Consider the following 7254-nt stretch of genomic DNA (forward strand, 5'->3'; position numbering starts at 1 on the left):
CCTTTTGTATTATAGACCCTTGTATATACTCATACATTATCATAACGTGGTATCATTTATTAAATAGATGTGTTGAAATGATCTTAATATCCCGATTATCTAGTTGACCTCTGATAAGTTGAATGATTTGGAAGATCAGCTTTTATCAATTTGATTTTATTATAGATTGATTATTTTTATTTGAACAGGTGCAATGAATGTCTATTTGACAGTTTGGTGTTTGTCTAAATTGATAGAAGCTATGTAAGCTTTAATTCATTTATTCAATCTGCAAATCTATTCACAAACTCTTCTAGTCTGTATTCCAAGCCTTATTCATATTACCAGGGCACAGTTCATCCAACGTCACAACAGAACTATACACTGGTCAATGTAATATCTTAAAGATGAATTAATACAATAGATTTGGACGATACTGCTGCCAAACACCTAAATGTTGTATTCAGAAGACATTAACAAACATGATAATAAACAGTTGAATAAATCGTAAACAGAGGTACAACATTGTGAGACAACAAGGTTAGCAGTCAAGTAGATAGATGAAACGCGGAAAAGAATCAGCAACCATTGTTACATACTGCTTAAATATTCGGCAATTACTGAAAAAGAAATAAGGTCAAGGAACATACTTACTAGCTTACTCACGCCTGTGACCTCTCATGGAGGAGTATAGGCCACCCATTAACATTTTCTTGTCCTCAGCGAATAAACTTGGTATCTAATTTGGAGTTTTGGTTCTCTTGCCTACTTGGGTTCGTGATTTGCGAATATCGACGGCCAGTACTTCAATAGTTGGAACGGGCAAAAAATCATATTGGACGTAACAAAGTGTACTTCGTGTTTCTTTGGACAGCATCAGAGCAACTCATTGAGTGTACGGAGCACTTTCTTCTCGTGACCAGAGTATAGCAGTATCTCTCCCGAATCATACCTGTTTTTTCCAGCTTGGATTCAATAGGTTTCACTGATTCCGAGCACTATCAAGTTGTATCTCCCCATTTCCGTAGCCATTTGACTGGTCTTCCCTATCCAGATATTCCATGTACTTTGCTCTGATTGTTAGGAGAGTCATGAGCCACGTGACTTCTCAGAAATATCGGCTTTCATTATGATGCATCATAATTCTTCTGAGTTAATATCCTTCAACTAGTAAAACAGATTTAGTCAAACATTTTTAGCAAGGTTGCTGATCCCATGTCCCACTATGATGATTAAAAGTATTCGAATTATTGTACCAACTAGGAATTCCCGAAATGGTGTAGTTTACTGTAAGCAGAATTAAATGAACACAATTGAACTCATTGTATTCGGAATTCATAATGATGGGGTCGTCAAGTATAATGGAATTATTAGTTCATCGAAATAACACATCAGCTCTCCTTTGCCTGTGCTTGGGACCGGAAGCAACAGTGGGAAAGTTACGAGCGGCGTGAAGGCCTAAGAGAGAGTAAGATAAAAATAATCACATAGCTCCCGTAGCTTTGACATTCCGTCGATGAGCGTTTTTGGTGAAGTTTCGTTCTCTGAGGTCGATTGTTTGGCCTTGGATCTTCGATTGTTCTTATGAGTAGTATCACCGACTCAAAATTCAGGTCTAGATAAAACATCCGTACTTTTTCCAAATATAATTCACTTCCTATCGTGCCGATCTTGACCCTGGCTGATAATTGTTGATCTTCAGCTCATCACTATCAGTCTCCTTATTTTAATTGTCTACTATTAATGTGATTCTTGGTACTATATATGTCTATTTGTTTTATGACCGGATGATGAATTAGATTGAGTTCGATGTGATCGTCGATTGATCTCAGTGTGAAACTTCTAAAAATTCCCCGATAATCTTTAGATTCCCTCTGTTCAAAATTCCAACATTTTCCGGACAAATGTGTCCACAGTTGTCCACATACATTGATAACAGCGAAGATATGTTTTGGTGTTTGACTGCTAATTGATGTCTATGCAGGCGAAGATGACGGTAAGGTGTCCACTTTGTACAATGTACTGGTCAAACCAAAAAAGTGAGTTCGTTTTATGTACGACTGATTTTTTCATTATCAGAAGCGACGAGCTGGGAACTGTCTACAGTATGACCAACAACGTCTTAGGTGACAAAACTTTCGTAATGGAAAAGAAGTTAAATAACAAACTATCATTCTTCGTTATATCGATCACCCGAACCTACACGGGAAAGCTGGAGAATCAAGTATATCGGAAGCCAACCCACAAAGATCAAATTCCCAACTACAGTGGCAACGGCCTAATAGCTCGAACTAGATAGCTATATTGCAAACTGAAACTTGTTGAGTATAAAGGATATCGTGACAGTTAAGAGTTTGTGGATATTTAATATCTCATAGAACTTAGTGTGGACCAGCATTTGAACTGTTTTGAAGGAGTATTGTCGTGTCGTATGCTGCTTAAACTGATAGATATAAGTAGTATGTGACGTAGATCGAAATTGGAATGCCTGGAGACGGAAGATTGAGAAGATGAGCACAGGAGCGAAAACAGAGCGGAACCGGAATAACAAGAGAATTGCAAGAATGAACAAGTATGTATATGAAAGCTGAGGAAAGATGCATAATTGATGCATTTAATGTATGGTTTTCACATTTTATTAGGGCACTTTGTAATCTGGCACAGAGCAGTAAACTCGTCTTCTCTACCTGAGTTTTCGTTCACTATAGTACAACAATCCTCTGTAGTCCTAGATTACAATTTATTGCGAAGACAGTTCTAAACAATGAGAATAAACAATCCTGTGACATGGAAGAACTATTCCAGATTATTTACTAATCAAGTTTTCTTCCCAAAAATCCTGGCGCTCAAACTATGAACATGCGTGTGTATGAGGTCTTTGATTAAAGACAATGATATTAGTCAGGTGAGTATAAAGGATAGGGCTTTTGCAATTAATGTATAATTATTTATGCAGTTCATTGTTTCCATAGCTTTGGAAGATAGTCTCACTCCATTCCTAGACAGATTCATACATAACTGATGTCGTTTAACAAAATCTTGTTGAAAATAACATAATCACCTGGACGCGAATTCGGCATATGTTTCTATAATGAGGATGGCTTATTCAAACTATAGTACGGCAGATTGTCAGAGGTATGCATCTGCTTACATGTGTTAATAGGTATAGTGTATGATCTGTCCAGATTGATTGAATTGGCTCTTCAAAAGAGGTAAAACCACGTTTCCTGTTCATTATAAAGATTTATTACTTGTAGCGGCAAATGAATCCCTAAAACAAATAGTTCTGTAAGTGTTCGACGCTATCAAGTTTTGCTGAACACAGCCTAGCTGAATTGGCTCGATCAAGCATCCAAACCAGATCGTGAGGAGGTACCCCTTCCTACGCATCCCTTCCAAGTACTAACCAGCTTAGATCAAGCGCTTCTCAACAGAGAGACAAGCTCCCAAATATATCTTCGAATCCATCGATTCACGACTTCTAATATGACTGGGTTGATATATTTTAATTACAGAGCGTTGTCCATCCCCAAATATATGTGTCATCTTTATACTACTGAAGACTAAACTCTCTCATTTAAATTGTTTGGCGGGCAAATTGTTGTGCGTTTGTTTATTTTTCACGTGGTAAATGTTTTGTAGCTGGTCGCTCACCTTCAGGACAGATTGAATTGATATTCCCTAATTTTTGAATGCATGATGACAGTACAGACCTGACCAAAAGCTATCCAGGTGTTACATACAGACGTTTTACCTAGGGTTCCAGTAGTTTTAAACATTGAAATAAGTGCCCGTTCAGGTGGACGTATATGTAAGTACAATAGTACGGGAGCTTATAAGAAGGCTCAAGACAAGAGTTGATGGCTTGTAGAGGGATTTAACACTAGTCATGATTCCAAGATAATTACTACACCTGTGGAGAGTAAAGACATGTCATACATTTCGAACTATAAGCCAACTAATGTTAGACTGAAAGGGATTATTTACCTTAGTGTTATTGAATCTGGATGATCGTTGTGTCTAAGACTACATAAAAGTTAATTAACCGATGGTCTGTGGAATAAGATGAATCCGAGATTAAACTAACGGTTGTTAATTTATGTGAATGACGGAAGCCTGTAATCTGTGTTTCTAATGTCCAGTGTAATACTGTAGTAAACGAGAACACAAGTGGGGACAATCGAATATGTTGAAATAACGAGTCTTCATCAACCTACTGGTAACTTCGTTACTTTCAACGCACTATCGGAGTGAGATGACACGTCTTAGAAAAAACAAGAAAACCATCTGGACCCAAAACGTTTTTGAATCGGTAACTAAGATGAGACAGATAAAGATAGTTATTGTGCTACTTCACATTAGCCTACAAATCAGGATGAATGAAATTGTTGATCATATGAATGCTTGCATTGTCAACACAGGCAACCGGATTATATGAGTAATTTTAAACTTGCGAGGTTATGGAAATGATACGTTTTGGTTGATGAATATATGACTTCTGTTTGTGGCAAATTGACCATTAAGTCTTGATGAAACTCAATAATTTGATTCAGAGTTATTTGGTGCTCTATCAGGCGAAAAGCATTGATAAATTTGAAGGTTTTCATGTGGTTGCGTAATCTCCGTATCGTATAAAATTGGTTGAGTTTTTTGTGAGTTTTCTTAGGGCCACCTTTAGACGCTTATTTTGTTGAACTAGACTTAATCAGCAATAAACGTTAAGTTCAGTTATCCTCTGTTTACACATTGTTCGCCAATATTGTAAGATCCAAACCTAAATTCCAATAGGTCTGGATGTGGTCGAATAACCGTTAGATAGCTTTAGACACTCGTGTCTCAGTTCAAATCAAAACAAGGTATATATTTGACACGGTTCTAAACGAATATTATCACCCAGTTATTCAACCAACAATTGATACCAAAATATTCAATCAAAAACACCAAAGAATAAGCGTTATTCTATCCTTTCTGGATAGATCAAGGGAGATTCCGTTTGAGCGGTTATTTTATAACACCAAGTGTTTCAATTTCTGGAAAAGTGCTCCAAATACAACCAAAAATGCACGATCCCAGTCAAGTTCAAACCGCACAATCAAAAAGCGAGCAGCCAATATGGCAGATACCAGAATAATAGCAATTAAAACAAACTATATACAGCTCAGTAAAGAACATGGAGACTCAATAAAAAACGATAGTAAAACCAAGAAAATTGAACGTTACAGTCTTAATTAGCATAATAAATGTTAACAGCATATACAAATAAAGAAAACGTAAGGAAGAAATCACAAGTGTATGCATGGAGGGATTTTCACTTGCAAAATGGATCCAACACCGGCCCCCGAAATCCCTCCATACTGCACAAGCTATTCTGATGTCCTTTTTGCCATGGTTCACCTAATCGCTTTCCTCACTAAAAGAACGGGTAGGACTTACAACAGTACGCCTACTCGTTCTGTCTACCTTGTTTGACAATTAACTAATTGGACCCTTCTAGGAGACATACCTTACGTATATCCCTTCTAATAGACCCGTTATTAGTACGTACTGACACCGTCCTAACCTTTCCGTCCTTGTCTGTTTCACAACTCCCTATTACCCCTAGAGGCCACTTACCGCGGGTGAAAATATCAGAAACCACAATTACTACATCACCTGGCTGGAAATTACGACGCTCAACCAACCATTTTTGACGAGCTTGTAAGGATGGTATGTACTCACGCAGCCACCTTTTCCAAAACACGTTAGCTAGATAATTCACCTGTTTCCAGCGTTTATCATAATTAACTCTGATACTACTTTCGTCAACTATACTGTCGCATTCCCTCAATAAAAGCAAACTGTTAGGTGTTAATGCTAGCTTGTCGTTAGCATCTTGTACAATCGGGGTTAATGGTCGATCGTTCAATATCCTTTCAATTTCAACCAAATAGGTGCCTAAAGTTTCATCATTCAACGTTTGTTCTCTGGTGATCAATAATAATAGTCTACGTACGGATCTTATCATTCTTTCCCACACACCCCCTCTGTGACTGGATGACGGAGGGTTAAAATGCCACTGAATCTGCTTCGCTGACAATTCATTACTTATCCTTTGTTGGTCCCACTGCCGAACACATTTCCTTAGCTCAGATATTGCACCCACGAAGTTCGACCCGTTATCACTATATATCTCTGAGGGCTTCCCTCTTCTTCCAATAAAACGTAACAGGGCCATCACAAATGAGTCGGTATTCAAACTGTAAGCCATTTCAATATGCACTGCACGTGTTTGCAAACAAGTAAATATACACCCATACCTCTTTTCTAGTGACCTTCCCCTTTTAACTAAAATGGGTCCGAAGTAATCCACCCCTACAATTGAGAAACTATGCCAGCCTGGTTTCACTCTACATGCGGGAAGCGGTGCCATCAACTGCTGTCCTGAGTTCGTCGTATACCGTCGACAAATTACACACTTACCTATCACTCTCCTGACTGTGCTGGTCCCTTTTACTATCCAATAGTATTTTCGGATTGCGGCAAGTACTTGAGAAGTTCCTGAGTGTCCTTCTTCTTTATGATAATGTCTAACTATCATTTCTGTCACTAAATGGCGACTAGGTAATATTACTGGATACTTGAAGTCATCAGGGTAATCGGAGTAGTTTAGACGACCTCCAACACATAGTAAACCGTCGCGCATTACAGGCGATAAACGTTTCAGATCATTTTGACTATTCACACCATTGCTGAACCTTGGACAGTGCTCTTAGGGATTTACGCTTACTCAAGAAATTGACTCTTTATTTCTTATTTGGATTCCACTGTTAGGTATAATTCAACTTTACACAAAACTATTCAGTATGTTTTACAGGAGACTGAAGGTCGTGGATTCGATTCCCGGATGAGTAGTTGTGGATACACACTGTCGACATGTTACAGATTAGGACAAAACTGTGTTTTAGTGCTTACAGGTTGTCGTTGGAAATCTATTTTGTGAATTAAACATTAAAAATTCTAAAATCTAGTCTGATTTTACAAAATACTTTAACTGAAAACAATGCAACTGCTAGTATGTCACTGTTTTCTGAGTACAATTTAATTTATTGAAATTAAAAACATTTTATAGTAATCTATTACTCACATGTAAGGGTTTTGTCTTCAGCAATTGCTACCACTGTAAAGCAGATCGCTATTGCTAAACCACAGAGAATGAAAAGTTTTACGCTTCGGCTTTCCCCCATGACAGTTTCTTGCTTTCTGCTTTTGTTTAATAAATATTAATTAACTTTCAGC

This window comes from Schistosoma mansoni, chromosome 2 (genome assembly GCF_000237925.1).
Source record: "Schistosoma mansoni strain Puerto Rico chromosome 2, complete genome".
Taxonomy (NCBI): Eukaryota; Metazoa; Platyhelminthes; class Trematoda; order Strigeidida; family Schistosomatidae; genus Schistosoma; species Schistosoma mansoni.